The 23,219-nt window shown below is 43.2% G+C and overlaps 1 protein-coding gene across 29 annotated transcripts in view; it reads right to left on the bottom strand.

Annotated features, from left to right (window-relative positions):
* Nucleotides 1-23,219, bottom strand: part of LOC127490526 (uncharacterized) — a 451,570-nt gene that overhangs the window by 298,806 nt on the left and 129,545 nt on the right. Inside the window, exon 1 of one of the 29 annotated variants that reach the window (XR_016236411.1) lies at nucleotides 3,724-3,867. The exons of the other annotated variants lie outside the window; for them this stretch is intronic. The gene's annotated coding sequence lies outside the window, so the exon portion shown is untranslated. Of the gene's footprint in view, nucleotides 1-3,723; nucleotides 3,868-23,219 lie in introns of those variants that run through there. 29 annotated transcript variants of the gene reach the window in all.

Genomic DNA, 23,219 nt, shown 5'->3' with positions numbered 1-23,219 from the left:
TCCAAAAATGAGAGATGGGGACTGGTGCTGTGGCGCAGCAGGTTAACTCTCCACCTGTGGCACTGGCATCCCATATGGCACCAGTTCTAGTCCTGACTTCTTCTGTTCCAATTCAGCTCTCTGCTATGGTCTAGGAAGGCAGTAGAAGATGGCCCAAGTGCTTGGGGCTCTGCACTCATGTGGGAGACCCAGAGGAGGCTCCTGGCTCCTGGCTTCAGATTGGCCTAGCTCCAGCCATTGCAGCCATTTGGGAAGTGAACCAGTGGGTGGAAGACCTTTCTTTCTGTCTTTCCCTCTGCTGTCTGTAACTGCACCTCTCAAACAAATAAATAAAATCTTAAAAAAAAAATGAGAGATGGGCCAAAAGAAAGGAATAAGCAGTCCAAAGCAAATCCCAATGCAGCAGAACAGACATTACATCATAAAGCTAGAGGATAATCTTTCACTCCCTGTGCCACTTCCTTGATAAATAGGGTAGAAAGGTGGGCCTGCAAGGCTTTGGCCAACTGTACCCCCAAGGCTTTGCTAGGCTCAGGCCACATGTCTGCTGTCTGTGATTGAGGTTGCAAACTGGTGCCTGCAGCTTTCCCAGGACAGTGCTGTATACTGTCAATGGCTATTCCACCCCAGGGTCTCAGAAATGGCAATCCTGCTCCAATAGCTTCACCAAGCACCGCCTTGGTAGTGACACCTTAGAGCAGTTTCATCCCCATGACAGGTTTCCGCCTGGATTCTAATCTGGTTGACACATCCCTTGAAATTCACCTCCGTGGCTCATATATTCTGCAGAATAAGCATCATGTAGACACTACCATGTCTAACTGCTTGCATCCTCCAGAATAGTGGCTCCAACCACAGATGCACTTGAACCACAGCAGGGAGTAGAGGCCCACAGTGGCCCTGGATGGCAAGCCCTTTCTGTCCTCAGCCTGTAATAGGAAGAACAATCTGAAAATACGTGAAAGAAGGCCATCTTCCTATTCAGATTAATGGCTCCTAGCTCTACTGCAGCTGTGCTTATCTCCTTAGTAAGGGGTTGCTTGACCTCACCCTTAGGGTTCTCCACTGGATACACTTCTTTATTCTTAATATGGCCTGGCTGCAACTCTTCCAAATGTTTGCTCCCTGTTTCCCTTTGCTCTCACATCTCAGCATAAAAAGTTAAAAGTAACCACATAGCCCCCTCTGAATTTTATTTAGAACTTTCTTCCACCATATAGTCATCACTCTTAAATCCAGCCATCCACAAGGCCCTCAGATGTGGACACATTTTGGCCAAGTCCTTTGCAACAATGGGACAAGTGTAGCATTCACTCCAGTTTCCATTAAGACAGTTCTCATTTCCACTCAAGGACTCATCAGCACAGCCTTTATTGTCTACATTTTTTTTTTTCATTTTTAGCAGCACTGGGGCCACAATCATTTAACCAATATCTAAAAAATTTCCAGAGTTGCCCTTAATGCTCCATTCAGGGCAATACAGGTTTTTCCCAGCCTGCTCCTCCAAATTCTTCCAGCCTCCAACTATTACAAAGCTATTTCCATATTTTCAGGTATTAAACTCCACTGTCAGCCAGCTCCGAGGCTCAATAGGCTAATCCTGGCTCCTGGCTTCGGATCAGCACGGTGCACTGGCCACAGCGCGCCAGGTGCAGCAGCCATTGGAGGGTGAACCAACAGTAAAGTGAGACCCTTCTCCCTGTCTCTCTCTCTCTCTCACTGTCCACTCCACCTGTCGCTCCCCCTCTTCATGGAGGAACGACACTAAACCCTGCCTAGGCTTCATATCCGAGTCACGGCACCATTATGTCGCTCCCCGTCTTCGTGGAGGAACGACACAGGACCCTGCACTGTTCTTTTGTCTGCTTGGCCCTCCCCGGGTTTGCTGCTGGTTCTTCCCGGGTTGGCTACCGTCCCTTCCACCTCCGTGAAAGGGCAGTGCCCCCTGCCACTTTTCCCCACTTCCGCGGGGGAGCAGCACACCGCCGGCCGGCTCTCTCGGGGGCTGCACAGGTGTTCCTCTTAGATAGATGTTCCCCTTAGATGTTCCTGGTGCATGTTGTCTCTCTCCTCCTTTATAGTCCTCTTCCGCCAATCCCAACTCGGCTGCCCACACGCCAAGTACGCTGCTCTCCTCCAATCAGGAGCAGGATCAGCTCCTGGAGGTCATCACTCAAGTTGGCAAGAGGCAGCTGCGTAGAAGCTGTTTTCTCCTCTCCCAGCGCCATATTGTGGGAGAGCAAATGCATAGAATAAGTCTTAATTCCAGTAACTTAGTCTAGTCCGAGTTGCTCCCCACATCCACCTGTCAAAAAAAAAAAAAAAAAAAAAAAAAAAAAAAAAAAAAAACACTCCACTGTCCAGTACTAATTTTTCTGTCTTAACTTGTTCTCTGTTGCTATAACAGAAAACCTGATACTAGGTAATTAAAAAAAAAAAGAGGCTTATTTGGACTCAAGGTTCTGGAAGTCCAGGAGCTTGGTGCCAGCATCTGCTTGTATTCATAAGGGTCTCATGAGTGGAAAGTTGAAGGGCACAGGCAGCTCCCTCTAAAAGTGTGGTTAACTACATAGCTACTCATAGAATGGCAGATGTCCTAAACAGCACTCTGACCTCAAAATCAGCCCTTAAGGCATTTGAATCTGGCTGAAAAGCCCAGGAGAGCATTTCAGGCATGGAAAGCCAAGACACCATGGCAAAAATTTGATCTACAAGAAGTATCTCTATGAGTGAGACACAAGTGGAAAGAAGGGGGTATCAAAGAAGGATGTACTTTTCTCTGAAGAGAGGAGAGAACTTCCATTTTGCTTACAGCCCTGTCTAAATACCGATGAAGTTTGTGCACTCAAAAGGCTTCCATAGTCATGGCAGCTCATGTCAAGAACCTCGGGTGATCACTGATGTCATAAATAAGACCGTCAACTGTTAAATCAACAATAGCAGTCATTATGCACTTGCTCCCCTTGTAGGACCTCTGTCCTTAATGTGTTGTACTATGAGAATTAACTGTAAAACTTTTCTTTTTTTTCAGTTTTTTAAGAAAACTTTTATTTAATAAATATAAATTCTGAAAGTACAACTTTTGGATTATAGTGGTTTTCCCCCCATAACCACACTCCCACCCACAAACCATCCCATCTCCTACTCCCTCTCCCATCTCATTCTTCATTAAGATCAACTTAGTATATACTAAGCAAAGATTTCAACAGGTAAAATTTGTTTTCAAATAGTACTTTATATTTTGTGTGTCTGTGTGGGTGCAAACTGTGGAAATCTCTACTTACTACAAAGTTGGTCTTCTGTATATAAAGTTAATTTAAAACAAATCTTCATGAAGAATGGGATGGGAGAGGGAGTAGGAGGTGGGTTGGGAGTAGGGGTGGGAGGGAGGGTATTGGGGGGAAGAATCTCTATATTTCTAAAGCTATATCTATGAAATTTGTATTCATTAAATAAAAGCTTTCTTAAAAAAATAATAAAAGAGCAGTAACTGACCCAGTCCTGTGAGAACACAACTCACTCCCAAGAGAAAAGGTGAATCCCTCTTAATGACCTAATCACCTTTCAAAGGCTACACTAAGGACCAAACTTCAACATGAGTTTGGTGGGGACAAACCATATTCAATCCAGAGCAGTTTTTTTTTTTTTCATTTGAGAGACAGACAGACAAAATGAGAGATCTCATCTGCTGTTTCACTCCCCTGATACGCCAGCAACACCTACCCTGGGCTAGGCTGAAGCCAGAAGCCAGATAAAATCCAGAATTTCCAGGTTGGTGGCAGGAACAAAAGTTCTTAAGCCATCATTGCTACCTCCCAGGGTCTGCATTAGCAGGAAGCTGAGCCTCAGGAGCTGGAGCCAGGATTTGAACACAAATATTCCCATGTGGAACACAGTATCTTAACTGCTAAGTTAAACACCTGCCCACCCCAGCAGTACTTTTAATACATATGCATTCAATTCAGCTTCTCCATCTACAAAATGAAGGAATTTATCTTGAGCAGGTGTCAGCAAACCATAGCCCACAGGGTAAATCCAAATACGACTTTTGAAAAAATAAAGCAGCTTAGGAACATAGCCAAGCTCTTTGATTTAGAAACCACAACTGCTTTCCCACTACCTGAGCAGAGTTCATTGAGACAAAACACATATGGTTCTCAAAGCTTAAAATACTTAAGAACTGTTTCTTTACAGAAAAAGTTTGCCAATCTCTGATGTACAAGACGATCTTAAAGAACTTTCAAGTACAACGTCCTGTGCTTTGACACTAGGTGCTGGGGACTCGGCCTCCACTATGCCATTCACATCATCAAACAGCAAAAACAGCCTCTCGGCTGGGGCTTTCCTGTGTGTTGTTACATAGGCTTTTGCACCAGTGTCAGTTTTTCAGGGAACTATCCTTAGCATTTTACATTTTTAATAATACATTTATAAGGTCATTGTTGAGAGCTAACAACTTCAGGCAATCCAATTTTAAATGGTATGCTCTTGATAACACCCACATTGGCTGTAAAAAAGTGCAATTATGAACTCTAATAAATTACACCAATACAAAAAGACAAATTGTCTCACTTCTCCCTTCAGTCTCTCAAGTTCATTCATTGCTCCTTCTTTCTCATTGCTGCCACCAATGCCTACTGCAGTTTAACCCATACTTGAATATTTTTTTAAAAAAGATTGATTTATTTGAAAGTCAGAGTTACACAGAGAGAAAGAGAGGTAAAGAGAGCCCTTCCCATCCACGGGTTCACTCCTCAATTGGCCGCAAGGGCCAGAGCTGTGCCGATCCAAAGCTTCTTCCCGGTCTTCAACCTCCACGCAAGGGCCCAAGCACTTAGGGCATCCTCCACTGTTTTCCCAGGCCACAGCAGAGAGCTGGATTGGAAGCAGATAGCTGGGACTCAAACCAGCACCCATATGGGATGCCAGCACTGCATCTAACCCCAACACACTTGATTTCTACCTGAGCAGAATTCAGTCTAACCTTAAACAAAAAGTACCAGTCCATGCACTTGATATCCATGATTTGCATTTTGAAACCATAAGAGCTAGGTTTGTAGAAATTTTCTAACATTTTCTTTCATTTCTTCCCACAACAAAAAATAATGAACAACTATCCCTTTTTTCAAATCCTCTAATATCCAAATAGTTCTCATGTGGGGTCTAAGAGTTGACCATTTAATAAAACGTATAATTGGGCTGGGAATTCAAAATGTTTTAAACTCATTTATCGCCATAGTTGTTCTAGGCAGTACTGGAACTGCTGCAAGTTGTCAAACAACTTGATTTCCTGCTCTCTCTTAGGGTCTGCAAAGAATTACCATTCTGGGGCCAGCGCTGTGGCATAGTGGGCTAAGCCTCTGCCTGTACCACCGGCAATCCATATGGAATATCCTGGCTGCTCCTCTTCCAATCCAGCTGTCTGCTATGGCCTGGGAAAGTGGTGGAAGATGGCCTAAGTGCTTGGGCCCCTGCAACCAGGTGGGAGACCCAGAAAAAGCTCCTGGCTCCTTGCTGTGAATCAGCTCAGCTCCAGCCATTGCAGCCATTTGGAGAGTGAACCAGCAGATGGAAGACCTCTCTCTGTAACTCTTTCAAAAAAATAAAAAATAATAATAAATCTTTTAAAAACAAAAGAATTACCATTCTAAAATAGCCAAAGCAAGAGCATTGAGAGGACACGAACACACTACTTTATTCAGTGCTGCCAAGTCAGTATCAGTGCATACAGGGCACAGTTTCAAGGAAATATTTTTAGCCTCAATAAGACCAGGTGCTGAATTTTAACACTGTTTCTGAGAACTTTCTTTCCTATTTAATCTAAAATGTTAATCATTCCTTTAACTGACTGAGTCACCGACTTCGCCATTCAATTTGTTAATAGCCTTTATCGGGTTCACTCTAAAAGACTTCAGTACTGACCCAGAAATGATTCAGATTCAGGTATAAATTGCAGCTTAACTATTATTACAGAAAGAGATAGAAGTACCCTTGTTATTCTTTGAGGGTCAATTTTTGTGTTATCATCAATATATCAGTTAAATACTACCAGAACCCTCCTCCAGTAGAATACTGAACATCAGAGAGGGAAGCAGCAAACAATCCAACTTTATCCCATCTTCAAGTCTGTAAATGGAATTAAACTAATTCTGCTCTATGAAGTAGGGATTCAGCTTGATATAGCCAGTCATCTCAAGCTCTGGGTGATCCTAAATGTCATCTCAGACCTCATGACTGCATTAACAAACCCCTTCAGTTAATTTTCTAGGCTTCTCTTGTTGAGTTGGACCCTAGATTGTCTCTGAACTGATGCTTGTAATACTAATATTTCTTGAAAAAGTTCAAGTGCACTTAAATTAGCTGTGGGCTATCTTTACCTACCTTAAAAAAACTCCTTGCTAGTGATTGGGGGTGCAGGTATCTGTTATCTCATGGCCACCTAAGACCATACTTCTGTCTGTAAATCCCCTTAATAAATTACCTTCTATATAATCTTGGATTTGTCATTCTTTGGTCTCTTGGTCTCTTCTGTCTTTGATGTCTAGGACACACATTGCATTTTCCCAAAACATAAAATAATTCTTCTCATGTGTCTCCAGAAGTAGGTGACTGAACTGAAATAGATTCTTTAATGAAGTAGTCACAGCCTCTGACAATACTATTCGTGATTATATGTTTAAATGTTACTGGTGACACTGGATGCCTACTGTCTTAGACTGTCTCTCATCTTTCTGCTGGGACAAATGTTACAATCCATACAACTTTTGTATATGTCTGATCCACTAGCAAGCACACTGCTACTACAAGAGGTAGACTCCAAATAACATCCTTTATATCAACATCAATCTGAAGGCCAAGAGCTCATAAAAGGAATACAAAAAGGGTGGGCATTTTGGTGCTCCTTAGAATTTCTACAGCCCATATCAGAATACCAAGGAACAAGTCCTACCTCCACGTCTGATCCAGCTTCCTGCTAATGCAAACCCCAGGAGGCAAAAGATAATGGCTGGAATATGTGAATCCCTGACACCCACAATTGGGGAAGACCCAACTGGAGTTCGAGGTTCTTAAGTATAGCCTGGCCCAGGCCCAGTTGTTTAAGACATTCAAATGGAAGTGCTTTCTCTCTTTCTCTCTCTCTCTCCTTCCCTCCCTCCCTCCCTCTCTCCTCTTCGTCTCTCTCTCTCCCTCCCTCTCTGTTGCTCTTTCAAATAAAAAAATTACTTTTTTTAAAAAAGGACACAAGAACCGGAACATCTTTCTTTAGAGTCAAGGGATCTAGTTGCAGGCCAGCTGCACCCAGGTAAAACCTTTGTTGCTCTACTAACTGGAAGAGGTTGAAACCAAGAGTGCACAGAGAAATGGCGCAATGGGAAGAGGCATTCTCCTTTCTGCTATGTGAGCATTGTTCAGAATGTAATGATCAGAGGCTGGCACTGTGGCGCAGTGGGTTAAAGCCCTGGCTTGAGGCGCCAGTATCCCATATGGGCGCTGGTTCGAGTCCGGCTGCTCCTCTTCCAATCCAGCTCTATGCTATGGCCTGAGATAGCAGTAGAAGATGGCCCAAGTCCTTGGGCCCCTGCATCCATGTGGGAGACCTGGAGGAAGCTCCTGGCTCCTAGCTTCAGATGAGCAGAGCTCCGGCTGTTGCAGTCATCTGGGGAGTGAACCAGCGGATGGAAGACCTCTCTCTCTGTCTCTACCTCTCTCTGGAACTCTGTCTTTCAAATAAATAAAATAAATCTTAAAAAAAAAAAAGAATGTAATGATCAGAATGAGTCTGCTGAGGTATCAACTGCTTTGCCATGCGCTTTCCATACATGACTTCATTCAGTCCTCTGAAGAGCCTTAGGAGGTAAGAAGTATCACCACCACATTCACACACAAGGAAACTTAAATGAAACACAACTAAGCAGCAGACAACTGGGACTTAAAGAGGGTTCTGAATGACTCTCTAACTTGGCCTTGTGACCCTTTGTTTTGGTTCTGATGACACGTCCCAGATAGAAAAAGTCAATAAAAATTTAAGACACAGAAAATCCTATCAGTGTACAGCTTTTTTGTTATTCTAGAACACTGAAGCTTTATGGTTATTTGAAACCGGATCCTGGAACTGTGAAAACACATATTCTGCAGACGTGGACTTCTAAGATGGCTGAATACAGTGTAGCCACACTAACTTCGGTTGCTCTGGGATGTGAAAAGAACAAAGAAAGGACCACGTTTCCAGGGGTCTGACTGACGGAAATTGTCAGTGAAGAAGTGAAAAATCAACGAAGACTCGACAGAACAGGAGGAGAGCAGAAAGAGACACTGCTGCAGGTAGCTGTGTGGTGCACCCAGCTGCTGGCTGTAATCACCATCTTAGCACGTCAAGGTAGGAAGAAACTGGTGTGCACCCCGCTGCTCGGAGTTTTAGCTGAGAAGGAATTCCAGTCACCCGCTGAATTTTACTTCCGCCCAGGGAGCTGAATGTGGTCTGAGCAACTGCCAGGCTTGGAGCAGGGAAGCCGCCTTGCTTCCTTCCCCTCCCCCACTCCCACAGAGCACCATACTCAGCAGCTAAAAGCTGGGCAGTCAGGAAGAGGTGCCAGCTTCTTAGAGAGAAGTGAAAGGAGTCTGCAGCAGCCTGTGACATCGTTGACACTGCCTCAGGAAGAACCTTGCAGACCACACTGACTTTGGGTCTGGCCTGGAGTGCTAACGGAGGGAGCGGGGAGAATATGGTGCCCACCTAACCCTGTAAATAGAGAGAAAGAACACTGTCTGCTTCCCATCCCCTAGACAAGGGCTCCCAGCAACAGGGAGGAGGCGCCATCTTGCAGGTAGCCACAGCCTGTGCATGTGCAAATAGGGGATTATTTTCTGAAGGGATAAATCCATGGTCCCCACTGACTTTGAGTCCAGCCTAGAGGGTTAGCAGGTGGCAGGACATCCACTTAAGCCTGTGAGGCACTCCCCTAACTCTATCACTGGCAACCTTACTCACATTGCCAAGACGGAACACCAGCAGGCAGCAGGCTTTGGGAAAGGACTCACGGAGTGGGCTCACAGGAATTCCCTGCTCCCTATGATGGCAGGAGCCCTGCTTGCTATGACTACGGGAATTCTGTGACTGCATGATACAGTGTGGGGTATAGCTGGGTCTGTGGGCAATCACAGTGTCCAGCTTCAAGGCTCAAGTTCCCTGGGGGCTTGGGGTGGGTCACCACAGTGGGTTTTGTGCTCACCCTGAGGACCACATAGATCCTTTGTGTGATCCATATACCTACTGGTGGGGTATGTAGCCACTGTTGTGCTTGCCCCAGGCATTTCTCACCTTGGCACAAAGCAGGTAAGGCTGTGATCACATCAGTTGATACGATCATACCCTCCTCCACCCCTGCTGACAACATGACATCTGCCATACCCAACTGGGCAAATAAAAAAGCTGTCTGCACCTTAATGTTTATTGCAGCTCAATTCACAATAGCTAAGACCTAAATGCCTGTCACCAGTAGACTGGATAAAGAAATTATGGGATATGTACTCTATAGAATAGTTTACAGCAGTCAAAAATAATGAAGTCCGGTCATTTGCAACAAAATTGAGGAATCTGGAAAACATCATGCCAAGTGAAATAAGCCAGTCCCAAAGGGACAAATATCATATGTTCTCCCTGATCGGTGACAACCAAAAAGGAAACCTGTTGAAGTGAAATGGACACTATGAGAAACAGTGACTTGATCAGCCCTTGTCCTGACTGTTGAGGAACAACTTAATACTTTATCCCTTTTAGTATTTTTTTGTTCTAGTTAATACTATTGGTTGAACTCTGTAATTAACACACAATTATTTTTAGGTGTTTAAATTTAACTGAAAAGTGATCCCTGTTAAATACAAGAGTGGCAATAAGAGAGGGAGGAGATGTACAGTTTGGGACATGCTCAATCGGACTTGCCCAAACGGTAGAGTTAGAAACGTGCCAGGGGATTCCAATACAATCCCATCAAGGTAGCATATACCAATGCCATCTCACTAGTCCAAGTGATCAGTTTCAGTTCACAATTGATCACACTGATAGGTCTAAGAGTCAAAGAGATCACATAAACAAGACTAGTGTCTGCTAATACTAACTGAAAGAATTAAAAAGGAGAGAACGATCCAACATGGGAAGCGGGATACACAGCAGACTCATAGAATGGCAGATGTCCTAAATAGCACCCTGGCCTCAGAATCAGCCCTTAAGGCATTTGGATCTGGCTGAAGAGCCCATGAGAGTATTTTAGGTATAGAAAGCAAAGATGTTCTGGAAAAAAAAAAAAAAGAGGACCTAAATGAAAGATCTCTGCAAGTGAGATCCCAGTGGAAAGAACAGGTCATCAAAGAAGGAGGTACCTTTCTCTGAAGGGGAGGAGAGAACTTCCACTTTGACTATGACCTTGTCTAAATAAGATCAGAGTTGACAAACTCAAAAGGCTTCCATAGCCTTGGAAACTCATGACAAGAGCCTAGGGTGATTACTGATGCCACAAACAAGAGTGTCAATTGTTAAGTTAACAACAGGAGTCACTGTGCACTTACACCCCATATAGGATCTCTGTCCTTAATGTGTTGTTCAATGTAAATTAATGCTATAACTAGTACTCAAAGAGTACTTTATACTTTATGTTTTTGTGTGGGTGCAAACTGTTGAAATCTTTACTTAATATATACTAAATTGATCTTCTGTATAATTGATAATTGAAAATGAATCTTGATAAGAATGGAATGGGAGAGGGAGCAGGAGATGGGAGGGTTACGGGTGGGAGGGAAGTTATGGGGGGAAAATCCACTGTAATCCAAAAGCTGTACTTTGGAAATTTATATTTATTAAATAAAAGTTAAAAATAAGAAGGGGCCTGATAATAATCAGGTGGGCTTTAGAGCCTGGACAGGTATGAGGGCAGGCCTATCTACATCTTCACATCATAAGGGAGGTGTGAACCTCCTTGGGGAAAGCACCCTGTTGACTTCCATTACCTAGCTGGCCTGGGAGAAGAGCTGGCCAGGTGAAGGCAGATGGCATCTCTAACAAGAAATTTACAGTTCTGCCTGCAATACTGCTGGCCTTATTTGGCCGTTCCCTTAGCAGACACACAAACAACTTTTAAGAGCACTTCTGTGTGGGCCAAACTCCCACAGACTACACCAACCCATCTTTTTGACACAGGCCTTGCAGGGAACATGAAGAAGGGAGGAGGAGCATTTCTGAGCTCTGTGGTTTGAATGATGTTATCTCTTCCAAAATGAAAGTTGAAACTTATTCCTGCATGTAAGAGTATTAAGAGGTGAGGCCTTTACAAAGTGTTTTGGCCAGGGAGACTCTGCCTTCGGAGATGGAATTGGCACCCTTCTAATAGGGATCAATGGAGTGAGTTCAGCCACTTTGTGACTTTGCTTTGCTTCCACCACAGGCAGACACAGCATCCATACTCTCTGGAAGGTACAACAACACAGTGACAATCTTGAAAACAGGAAGCAGTTCTCTCCAGACACCCAAAGTTGCCAATGCCTTGACCTGGGACTTCAGCCTCCAGAACTATGAGAAATACATTTCTATTGTTCATCAGTTCTCCAGTTTTAGGTATTTTGTTATAACAGTACAAAAGGACTAAGACACTAGTTCTTCAGTTATACAAAGAAAACCCAGAGCCGAGTTAGGAAGAAAAATCAAAAGAGGACCTCATTGCTCTGTGTAATAAAATCAAAGAAATTGTTTTCATCACTGAAAACATAATTGAAGGAAGAGAAAAGAAGGGCTGAAACACTGTCAATACATAGGGTCTAGGGAATATATTTAAAGAACACATATAAATCATGTATTACTGAAATATTACATTTTCCACCTTACCAATCTTTCAGGAAAACTAACTCCACCTCACTAAATACTACACTACTTTTCCTACCCAAAAAAAAAAAAAAAAAAAAAAAAAAAAACCAAGTAAAGAATTGGAAAAAGGGCAGAAACAGATTTCTTAATATTTTCAAAGTGGTGGTGGAACTTCCTGTTTTGCAGGCTAGAAGAAATACAGGAAGATGGTAAGGGTGGTGTCAACTTAGGCAAGGAAAGAAAAACAGTCAGAGGACTCTGACCAATACTTAAAAAGTCTTTTAAACCTATCCCATTGTTTTTTTCATTCCCTAAAGGCAGTTGTTGCCTATAAAAAAATGAAGAAGTGTGTTTCTAGAACTTTCTAAAACCTGACCAGCCAGTCTCCAACTCACTCTGTATCTCCCTGCAAGGGCACAAGAGCCAAGTAGCTCAGCTAGTAGACACCAGAGTTAAACTTCGGTGAACCTTACAGCCCACGTTTTTCCCATGCCCACCCTCCTTATCTGTCCCAGCATCAGGATTCATGCAGGGCCGACTCTGTTGAACTTATTTATAAGTTTTATCATCACACTCACCCACATTATGCAAGCAGTTTGCAATCTCCCCTAATTCTCTGACTTTAATTATATAATTGAACAAGCCAAAAACTCATTTTTCCCAGGAAACATTAAACATTACCATCTTAATGAAATTCTTAATGAAATGGTTCACTATGCATGCAAATGACTGGTAGTGGCTGGGCCACTAGCTTATCACTGGGCAAGGCAGTTGGACAAATGTTCTTTCCTTTGTCAGTCACTAGGAATGGCAGTTCTCACCCACACTTTGGCTGGAATGATAATTCCACAAGACTGGAAGATGAGCCTCTGTAAGATACGTGGATATAATTAAGATTGGATGAAAGGAGTTTAAATGAAATAGGAAGTGATCTCAACCTATACAAATCAAAACTTACTTTCAGGGCTGAATGAGCTCACTTCAACTTTTCTGACCAATTTTTTAAAAAGCTAAAACTGTCCTTATTTTCCAGAAATGAGAGGTCTAAAGAATTAATAGCATCAAACTTGTTTCTCAACTTATTTTCAGGGCTGAATATAGGAAATAACTGAAATAAAGGAAATGTGATGGATTCCTGAAATGCTCAACATAACTAATGGATAATTCTTTATGGATCTCTTCTTTTCCAACTGCATTTTTTCAAATGCCCTTGTTGTATAAAACTCAGATCTTATACGCTGCATACAAGCTCATCATGCCAAAGCCACTACCTGCCAAAAACTAAAATGGAAAGAATGAAGGCCTGTTTACACTTTGATTCAAACAGCATGAACAACAGTGTTCTGGGCCACACAGACATCCAAATTAAAGTACTTAATAATAGCTTATTTATATAATAAATTCCCAGTACCCAAATCGTGTCAAATCTTTGCATTGCCAAAAAAAAAGTCAAGATGCCCAAAATGTCCAACCCAAAACCTTATCCTAACATGCAAGACTTGGAAAATGCAACGACTGTACCTATCTCGGGCTCTACCTGAGTAAATGTACTTTTTCTTTTTGTTATGGTTTTCCATTTTTCCCCAAAAGGAAAACCTTGTTTGTAATTTTCTGACATTTATGTGTGAGGTGGAGAGACAGAGACAGGCAGAAGCATAGTCAGAGAGTCAGACATAAGTCTTATCTGCTGATTCACTACTCAAATGCCTACCGTGGCTCAGGCCGGACCAGTCCAAAGCCAGGAGCCAATAACTCAGTGTTGGTCTCCCACATAAGTGGCAGATACTCAACTACTTGAACAATGACCTGCTTCCTCCCAGAGTACACATTAACAGGAAGCTGGAATCGGGAGTGGGGTCAGGATTCAAAACTGAGCACTCCAATGTGGGATGGAGACATCCCAAGCAATGTCATAACCACTAGGACAAATACCTAACCTATAGAACACTTATCCTCAGTTAAGATGGACCCTTTTTCTTGGATTTTTTTGAATTTTTTTCATCTCTAGAAGCTTCTCCCAATCCCTCTCCACCACCAGACACTCATTCTAAGGCATTTGATACAAATCTTTAAGTACAAGAGGTCTTCAAAAATTTATTGCAAATGCATGTTATGAAAAAACTATGTTTGGATTTCAAAAAAATTGCACCAAAATAATCTTTTAATTCCATTGTTTCTATGAACTTATTGAAGTACCCTTATACATACATAGGCTTCTAAAATACATAACTATGTATTATTCAAACTTACATATAAATGAATTTAATCTATATAAATCTCATTCTGATTCTTACTTTTTCCCTCAAATCTATTTTCAGATATACACATATTACTAGTTTAATGTTTATTCCCTGAACTAAGACATAAAGAGATAAAAATGCTCTCATTTTATTACGTTTCCTCTGTTGAGGAAGATGACTCTCACTGTAACTGCTGTACTTCTCTGAGACACTGAAGAAACCTCTGCATCTCTCCCTGCGCTACCCACTGCATCTCCGTAATGAGAGGGTTCACCAGATCAGAGATCTTCGATGGGCAGTAGGCAGCAAATGACCTGAAAATATTTTTCAAAATAATGTCTCCAAACTGGGAGAAACTCTCAAGACAGTAAAACCCTGGAATAAATAAATTTGGGGGAAAAAACACTCATAGATGAGTCCGGTGTGTACCCCTGGTTAAAATCCTTGCACAAAACAGGTGTCTGAAGTCTCATCCTTTTAATCCTCCAGGATTTGCGATGATACAAATTTTGTGTGTGTGTGTGTGTGTGTGTGTGGCAAAAGTCCCACAGCAAACCAAAGGGTAGATCCTGGCAATAAAAATGCACTCATGTCTCAGCTTTCTGTTCTCTAAATATAAAATCTATTTTAAACGTGCTTATGCTATTTTATTGCTCTCTTCCATAAGTATATTCCCAGGATTAACTGGTCCTGGTTAACACGCTCATTCACAGCTCCTCAGGGCTCAATCCTTCCTTAGCACAGATCATGCCCTCTGGTTCCTGCATTTGATAAAAGCTGAAAGAAACTGGGAACATCTTTCATTTCTATTCCCATCAGAAATTTGTGTAGCTCAATAGGGTCACCTCTGAGTGTCTGCTTTTGCAGGGAATACAGAACCGGCTTCTATAGTCTGGTTTAAAAAGAAAACATTTGTACCACACTACATGTGTGGTGCCCCTCCTTCTCTCCTCCTCCACCAGCCATGTCTTGTTCTGAATGCAATAATCAGGACTCACTGTCACAGCCTTCTCTATCTTGCCCCCAGATATTAGTGCTAATAACATGGAATACAGAAAATAGGAAGAGAAAAACAAAAATGACTATAATCCCAGTGGGTAAAATTACTTTTCCTCACAAATATGTCCCACTCCAGGCTTCCCCATTTGTTTGTGGTGTCCTATCAGCCCCCTTGCTCTAACCCTGGGCCTCAAAATTAGAGCCAGTTCCTCTCTTTTCCTTATAACCTCCAACCCATCAACTCAACCTCCAAATATATTCTACATCCCTCTTCACCTTTCCCTTTCCATTCCTATCACCTTGGGCACTTAGTGCTATCATCTCTCACCTGGATGTCCCATAAGCCCCACTAGTAATCTGCCAAGGAATTGAAATATATTGATGAGCAGAATCATAAAAACAGAAGATCCAGAATATCTTCAGGAATTGGGCCAAAACCAACAAGATTACATTTAATGCAAATAAGGGTAAGCTTCTGCATTTACTTTCCAAAATTCCATGGCAGAAGTTATAAGATACATAGAGGAATTACATGATTTATTTCACTGCAAGCTCAATTAAGAAAACAATGTGACATACCCAACCAAAAAAATAAAGTTTTGCTACACTGGCTGAATGAATAAAAATGTGGCACCCTGTATAAGAGACATAATTGTCTGTCTGTGCTGGTCATACACAGGGTTTCATTCTGGAAAACAGATTTGATTGAGAAGGATTATGAGAGGAACTGATCTAGTTCATATGAGCAGAAGCTCAAAGAATTAAGGATGCCTGTCTGAAGAAGAGGAGACTGATGATCTAAAGGGCATATCACACTTGAACTACTCCAAGGCTTTGCCCCTACCAGGAAGAGAGGTTTCCAACAATACAACTCCAAAAGGTTCCACAGAAATCCACACAACTCTCATAGCCCAGATGAAATGTCTCCTCCTCAGAGAAGCCCGCCCTGATCACCCTGCCTACACAGCCCCAGTCACACCCACCCCATAACCCTGTTCCCTTCTTTCGCTTGCATTTCTCTCCAGGTAGAGTTGTTTGGCTGTTGCTTAGGCATACACTGTATCTCCGACCTGAAGCTAACACCTGTGAGAACAGTGGTCTTGCTTGCCCATCTCGCACAACATCCTGGTGCCATAACTGTGTATGGCACATAGAAGGAACTCCATAACTACTTGCTGACCAATGGAGTGAGTGGACTTCGTCCCACAACAGCCACAGGCATTAAAGGGCCCTAAGGAGCCAAGCTTCGGGACCTTGGGAAAGCATTTCAGGGTTCCAGCTAGTAAAAGAGGATGCAGAGAGTAGGGTTCATTTTCTTCTGCCTCCCCAGGCTTTTCCTTCACTCAACATTTTTCATTTCACAACTGTAGACTCCTTGCTGTCCTCTGTTCTCCAGTTGTCCTTGTACAGGAATATTATTTTGGGTTCTCCCCAGAGTAAGCTTCCTCCCTCCCTGTAGATTCCTCTGGGGTTTCCTGAAGTCCAGGACACTGCTGCCTCTTTGCCTTCTTCGTGTTAGATCATCTGGAGATGTTTGAGACCCAAGCTCCCAAGGACATCAGGAGGAAACCTCCAGAGTGCTATTCTGCACTGCCTGGCACATTCCTTCCGGAAAGGTGGACTGCATCCCGGAAGTAGATTTTTATCTTCAGTCAAGTCTTTGGAAGATATGTTAAAGGTACAGTCAGTAGAAAAATAATAAGTGGTCTTTACCTACTTACGTGACAACTACCAATAGGATAATATTTATTTTTTACTTAAATAATGGGTGACAAGTCAATATGCTGAATGTATAATACCCATTTCTGTTTTAGAATAAAACACATATAAAAATCCTGCAGAAAATGTTAATGATAGAATTGCTCAGTACAGAGAACAACAGTGCCTTTGCTTTCTTTTTTATAATTTTTTTCAATTTTTATAATTTTGTGACAGTGATCTGTAATTTTCATAATTTAAAACATAGAAGAGCTAGGCATTAAGGCTACAGGTTAGAATGCCAGTTGGGACATGCGCGTCTCACACTGGAGTATCTGGGTTCACTTCTTAGCTACAACTTGTGACCCCACTTTCTGCTAATACAGACTCTAGGAGGCAGCAGTGGTAGCTTCAGGGACTGGGTTCCTGTCACCTATACGGAAGTCCTGCTTTGAGTGCCTGACTCCCAGCTCAGGACAGACTCAGCCCAGCCATTGTAGATCCCTCCGGAGTAAACCAACAGATACAATCTCTCCCTGTCTGTCCATCTCTCTCCTCTCTTTCTCTCTGCCACTCACTGCCAAATCAACCATTTCTTAAAACACAGAGTAGTTTATGGTACAGCAAGTTAATTCCTTGCATGGAGTGCCCATATCCCATCCTGGAGCACCAGTCTGAGTCCTAGTTATTATGCAATTCCAATCCAGCTTCCGGCTAATGGACCTGGGAGGCAGCAGATGACGACACAAGTACTTGGATTCCTGGCGCCCACATGGGAGACCTGAATGGAATTCTTGGCTCCTGACTTTGGTTTGGTCCAGTCCAGCTGTTGTGCCCATTTGGGAAGTGAAGCAACATTTGGATGATCCCCCTCTCTCCCTCTCTCTCGCTCTCACTCTGTGTGTGTGTATGTGTGTGTGTGTGTGTGTGTTTCTCTCTGTCACTCTGCCTTCCAAATAAAAACATCTTTTGAAAATAAATAAGCAAAACAGGAGTAATTTGAGGTGAACAGTTGGTTTGCTTGTTAAGGAAGGCTGACCTGAATCTTGAGACCGATCTGAAAGCTGGGGCAAGGAAAGGAGTGCTGCACACGCAGCAGGGCAGCCTACTGCCTCCTGTAACCCTCACAAGTCAGCGTCGACAAAGAGCCCATTTTACAGCTAGGAAATCAGACTCAGGGCAGTTAGCAACCTGACTAAGCCACACCATTAGTGGAGATGGGGGTTGGATCCAGCTCTGCCTAACCCCATGCTGGTGCTTTAGTACAATTAGAACACTGTCCTTCTAACTTGGCAAGTCTGAAGTTGGGGCAAGAGAAGCAGCAGTGTCTGAGATTTGGTGAGCTTAACATTCAGAGTCATCTCAAAGTTTTAGATTTCTCTGTCCACTAGCAAAAAATCCTCTACACCCTTGTTACTTGCGGAGTGGTGCGTGGCAGCATGGGCACCACCCGGGAGCTTATTAGTAATAAAGAAGCTCAGGCACCTTCCTAGGCCTGTGGGATCAGAATCTGCATCGTAACAAGGTGCACAAGTGATTCACCTGCACATGACAATTTGACAAGTGTGTTGAAATACACCTCCCCAGCCTCACTTCCTACCCGGGTTGCTATGGTAACAGCCATCTTTTGTTCCAATGTCCAGTCTCTTTGCCCAGAGCAAAGTGCTCTCTCTGTCAGACACTCACAGGAGCTTTGGGGCACCAGAAGAGAAAAGTTATTTCGAAAGGTACTTTATTGATCAAAATAATGCCTGGTGTACAAGTGTGAGTCTTGAGGAAAGCTGAACCTGGCCCCTCTACAACAGCCACGGCAGCCATAGGTTGGTGAACGCTTAACAAACAGCTTGGACGGGAGCTGGATTTGTAGCATTTGCCAATTTCCATGGAATGAATACCTCTACCAGGGCCAATTCCAAGCAACCAATGTAAAGTCACTGAACATGGAGCTGAGAAGGGACGCATGCAAACGGCTCATGAAAACAGCCCTGAGTAGGTACAATCAGCTCCAGCACACCACTGACTGCAGCCTCATTTTTATGAATCAAGAACCATCATATGAGATGCAAGTCCACATTATTATTTCAGCTAATGAGGACATAATGTTTTATTGTTGGCTTTCACAACCATTTAAATTTATCCATCTCTAATTAGTTTTGGAAACAGAAAATGACACGCCAAATACACTCTGCAACAGTCTGGCAGACTGGAAAACTGTCTAGAGTGGCTGTTCTCTTGGAAAACACAGACAGTCTGGGGTATGCAATGCAGCAAGGCTGGGAAGCCCTGACTTAAGACTCATGAATAAAACATTTCCAGTAGCTCCCACGTGGAAGGAGAAAGGGGCTCAGGCAAAGCCTGTGCCATGTGTTTCCCCCTAATCTTCATGTCTCAGTGGAGGAGAGGTGTGGAAGCTGTGTAGTTTTGAATTAGGAAGTCAGAAAATCTAGGTAGAGAGCCCAGGAGGAGCTGGATTGACTGGGAAGAAAGACAGCATGGGAGCTGAGCTGAGAAAGTAAAAATGAATGGCCAGCGGTGGAACTTGGAAATTCTTTGTTCAACACTGAGACAGATCTGTTGGGCTGGAGGAGAGAGTTGCTGAATATCACCATCATTTTAGCCTTCATTTACTGAGCACCTATTAGGCTCTATGATTCCTATCTTAAGTCAACTGTCTCTCCTTGACTCTTTGTAGAAACCCTGTATTGTTACTGTTTTCCTCCTCCTCCTCCTCCTCCTCCTCCTCTTCCTCCTCCTCTTCTTCCTCCTCCTCATCATCATCTTCACCTTACAAGGTTGAAACTTCAGTTTAAAAGTCTTAAGCAAGGAGCAGGTGTTGTGGTGCAGCTGGTTAAGCCACCACTGGGACACTGACACCACATATCGGAGGGCAGTGTTCAGGTCCCAGTTACTCCAAGCTTGTGACCCATCCTCCTTCCTGCTACTGTGCCTGGGAGGCAGCAGATGATGGTCCAAGTATTTGGGTTCCTGCCAGATGTAGGAGAACCAGATGGAGTTCCTGGGTCCTAGCTTCAGCCTGGCCCAGCCCAAGTGGTTGCAAGCTTCTGGGAGAGTAAACCAAAGGATGGACCATCTCTGTCTCTCCCACCCTCTCTGTCAAATAAATATTTTTTAAATGTTTTAGGGGTATGGGCATTGGGTTCAGCGGTTAAATCATTGGGGTTTTTGCACATCCCATAATATTCCTGGTCATAATCCTGGCTACTCTGCTTCCTTTCTTGCTTCCTACTAATGCACACCCTGGGAGAAGGCAGGCTCAAGTTCTTGGGTCCCTGCCAGTCATGTGAAATATATGGATTGAGTTCCAGGCTCCTGGCTTCATCCTGGGCCCAATACTGACTGTTACAGGCCTTAGGGGAGAAAACCAACACACCAAAGATCTCTCAGTCTGTCTCTTCTAGTTGATATCTCTCTCTCTATCTGTATCTCTATCCCTTTCTATATCTCTATATCTTTTTCTGTCTGTGTGTGTATCTGTATGTCTTCCAAATAAAATGAAAATAAACTTTAAATTTTTAAATAAATTAAATAGAAAGCTTAAGCCAGTTGCTCAGCATCACATGGTTCATAAGAAAAAGAGACGAGGCTCCAGTAATTAATACACAGTTATTCTTAAGTGTTGAAAATTAACTGAAATGTGATCCCTGTTAAACATAACAGTGGGAATAAGAGAGGGAAGAGATGTATAATTTGGGACATGCTCAAGCTGACTTGCCCCAAATGGTAGAGTTAGAAACATACCAGGGGACTCCAATTCAATCCCATCAAGGTGGCATGTACCAATGCCAGCTCACTATTCCAAATGATCAACTTCAGTTCACAATTGATCATAATGAAAGGACTAAGAGTCAAAGGGAGCACATAAACAAGTCTAGTACCTGCTAACACTAACCGATAGAATAAATAAAGGGGAGAGTGATCCAACATGGGAAGTGAGATACTCAGCAGACTCATAGAATGGCAGATGTCCTAAATAGCACTCTGGCCTCAGAATCAGCCCTAAAGGCATTCGGATCTGGCTGAAAAGCCCATGAGAGTATTTCAGGCATGGAAAGCCAAGACACTCTGGCAAAAGATCTCTGTGAGTGAGATCCCAGTGGAAAGAACAGGTCTTCAAAGAAGGAGGTACCTTTCTCTGAAGGGAGGAGAGAACCTCCACTTTGACTATGACCTTGTCTAAACAAGATAAGAATTGGAGAACTCAGAGGGCTTCCATAGCCTTGGAAACTCATGACTGGAGCATAGGGAGATTACTGATGCCATAGACAGGAGTGTCAACTGGTAAAGTCAACTACAGGAGTCACTGTGCACTTACTCCTCATGTAGGATCTCTGTCCTTAATGTGCTGTGCATTGAGATTTAATGCTATAACGAGTACTCAAACAATATATTTCACGTTGTGTTTCTGTGGGGGTGCAAACTGTTGAAATCTTTACTTAATGCATACTAAACTGATCCTCTGTAAAAAAAAAAAAAAAAAAAAAAAGAAATTATCAACTCCCAACTTGACTCTCACTGGGATTAAACATGACAATAGGTCTGATCTGATTTCATCATCATTTAAAAAAAATCATCTATTATTTTTCACTTTATGTTTCTGTGTGGGAGCAAACTGTTGAAATCCTTACTTAATGTATACTAAGCTGATCTTCTGTATATTAAGATAATCGAAAATGAATCTTGATGTGAATGGAAGGGGAGAGGGAGTGGGAAAGGGGAGGGTTGTGGGTGGGAGGGACGGTATGGGGGGGAAGCCATTGTAATCCATAAATCGTACTTTGGAAATTTATATTCATTAAATAAAAGTTAAAAAAAAAGAAAAAAAAAGAAAGAAAGAAAAAGAGACGAGGCTCCAGCCCAGGTCTCAGATACTGAAGCCCAGGCTCCAAGAGTGGCTGGAAAGGGAGGAGCCCTCTCCGAGAGAAGTTCCAAGAAATACCTGCCAACAAATCAAAAGTAGAGGGAATGGAGATGGACCACCTTATGTCCCCCAGGTGCCTGAGGCTGAGTGAGGTGCCTCACCTGCCAGGTTCTGCCCTGTTCAGACTACTCCTGGGTGTATGCTCAGCTCTGGGAATGCCACTGTCAAAGGAAACTGGCAAATCAATGTACACACAGAGAGGAATGACAAGAAGGTAGGAAGATTCTAAAGACACAGCTACCTGGAAGGAAATGGCTAAACTGACAAACACATCTGGCAGAGATGACTGACACTTCCCCTTCTGCCTGGACACACAGCCAGACCACAGCTGCCAGCTGTCCTTGTCATCAGTCTGACCATAAACTGAGTTCCAGCCGATGGAATGCAGGTGGGAGTTACTTAAGATACCAGAGGCTTGGGGGCCCCTGAGAGTCTCCCATGTGTTGTCTTTCATCTCCTTTCTCCTCCTGCTTCCCCTGTCGAAGACGCCAGGGCCTCAAGGTGAAGGAACCTGATCTCTGAATAACTGCTTGCAGACATGCCACCCATATATCAAAAATAAGAGCAGGAAATAAACTTGAATTTATTAAATTTTAGAAAAGGGCATCCTTGTAAGAAAGCTTGCACCGTAGCCTGTAGAAACTCACAGGCAGAGAATGATTACGATTTCCAGCTTCAAGTATCTCATAGGCCACCATGAAAGATTTCCTGTGTGACTCCAAGGAAGAGAACACAGACCAGGGTAGTATCTGTAGGAAGACTGATTGCATAGGAAATTCCCAGTATAGGTGAAATGAACCTAGAAATTTGAAATATCCAAAGACCCAGCTCCTGTCCACTCTTCAACTTCATCTCCCATCCCTCCCCTTCACTACACATCTTCCCTTGTGGTTTCATGAGCATCCTGTGCTGGCTCTTACTTCTGGGCCAGTATGCATGCAGATTCCTCTACCTCAGACATTCTGCCTAGCCGTTCACAGAATTCATTCACATATCCATTCAATAAGCATGCACAAAGGCTGGTGTTGTGGTGCAGCAAGTTAAGTCGTCACCTACAATGCCAGCATCCCACATAAGCTTTGGTTCCAGTCCTGGCTGCCCCACTTCTGATCCAGCTCCCTGCTAATGCACCTGGGAAGACAGAAGAAGATAGTCCCAGTGCTTGGGACTCTGTTGCTCATGTGGGAGACCCAAATGGAGTTCCAGGCTCCTGGCTTCATCCTAGCCTGGCCCCGGCCATTGCAGCCATATAGGGAGTAAACAAGCAGATGGAAAAATCAATCAATCAATCAATCTCTTCCTCCTTCTCCCTCTCCCCCCCCTTTATGTTTTATTCTGCCCTTAAAATAAATAACTCTTAAAAAAAAAAAAAGCTACAACTATACACCAGGAACTGTTCTGAGTACTTGGGACAGATCAGTGGATAAGCCAGGTAAGAATCCTTGCCCTGTTGAACATAAATTTTAAACCTGAGTAAATGACAGACAGGTTA

The sequence above is a fragment of the Oryctolagus cuniculus genome, chromosome 6 (assembly GCF_051225735.1).
Source record: "Oryctolagus cuniculus isolate XC-2025 breed Fujian yellow rabbit chromosome 6, ASM5122573v1, whole genome shotgun sequence".
Taxonomy (NCBI): Eukaryota; Metazoa; Chordata; class Mammalia; order Lagomorpha; family Leporidae; genus Oryctolagus; species Oryctolagus cuniculus.
This window is presented reverse-complemented; position numbering and strand designations above follow the sequence as displayed.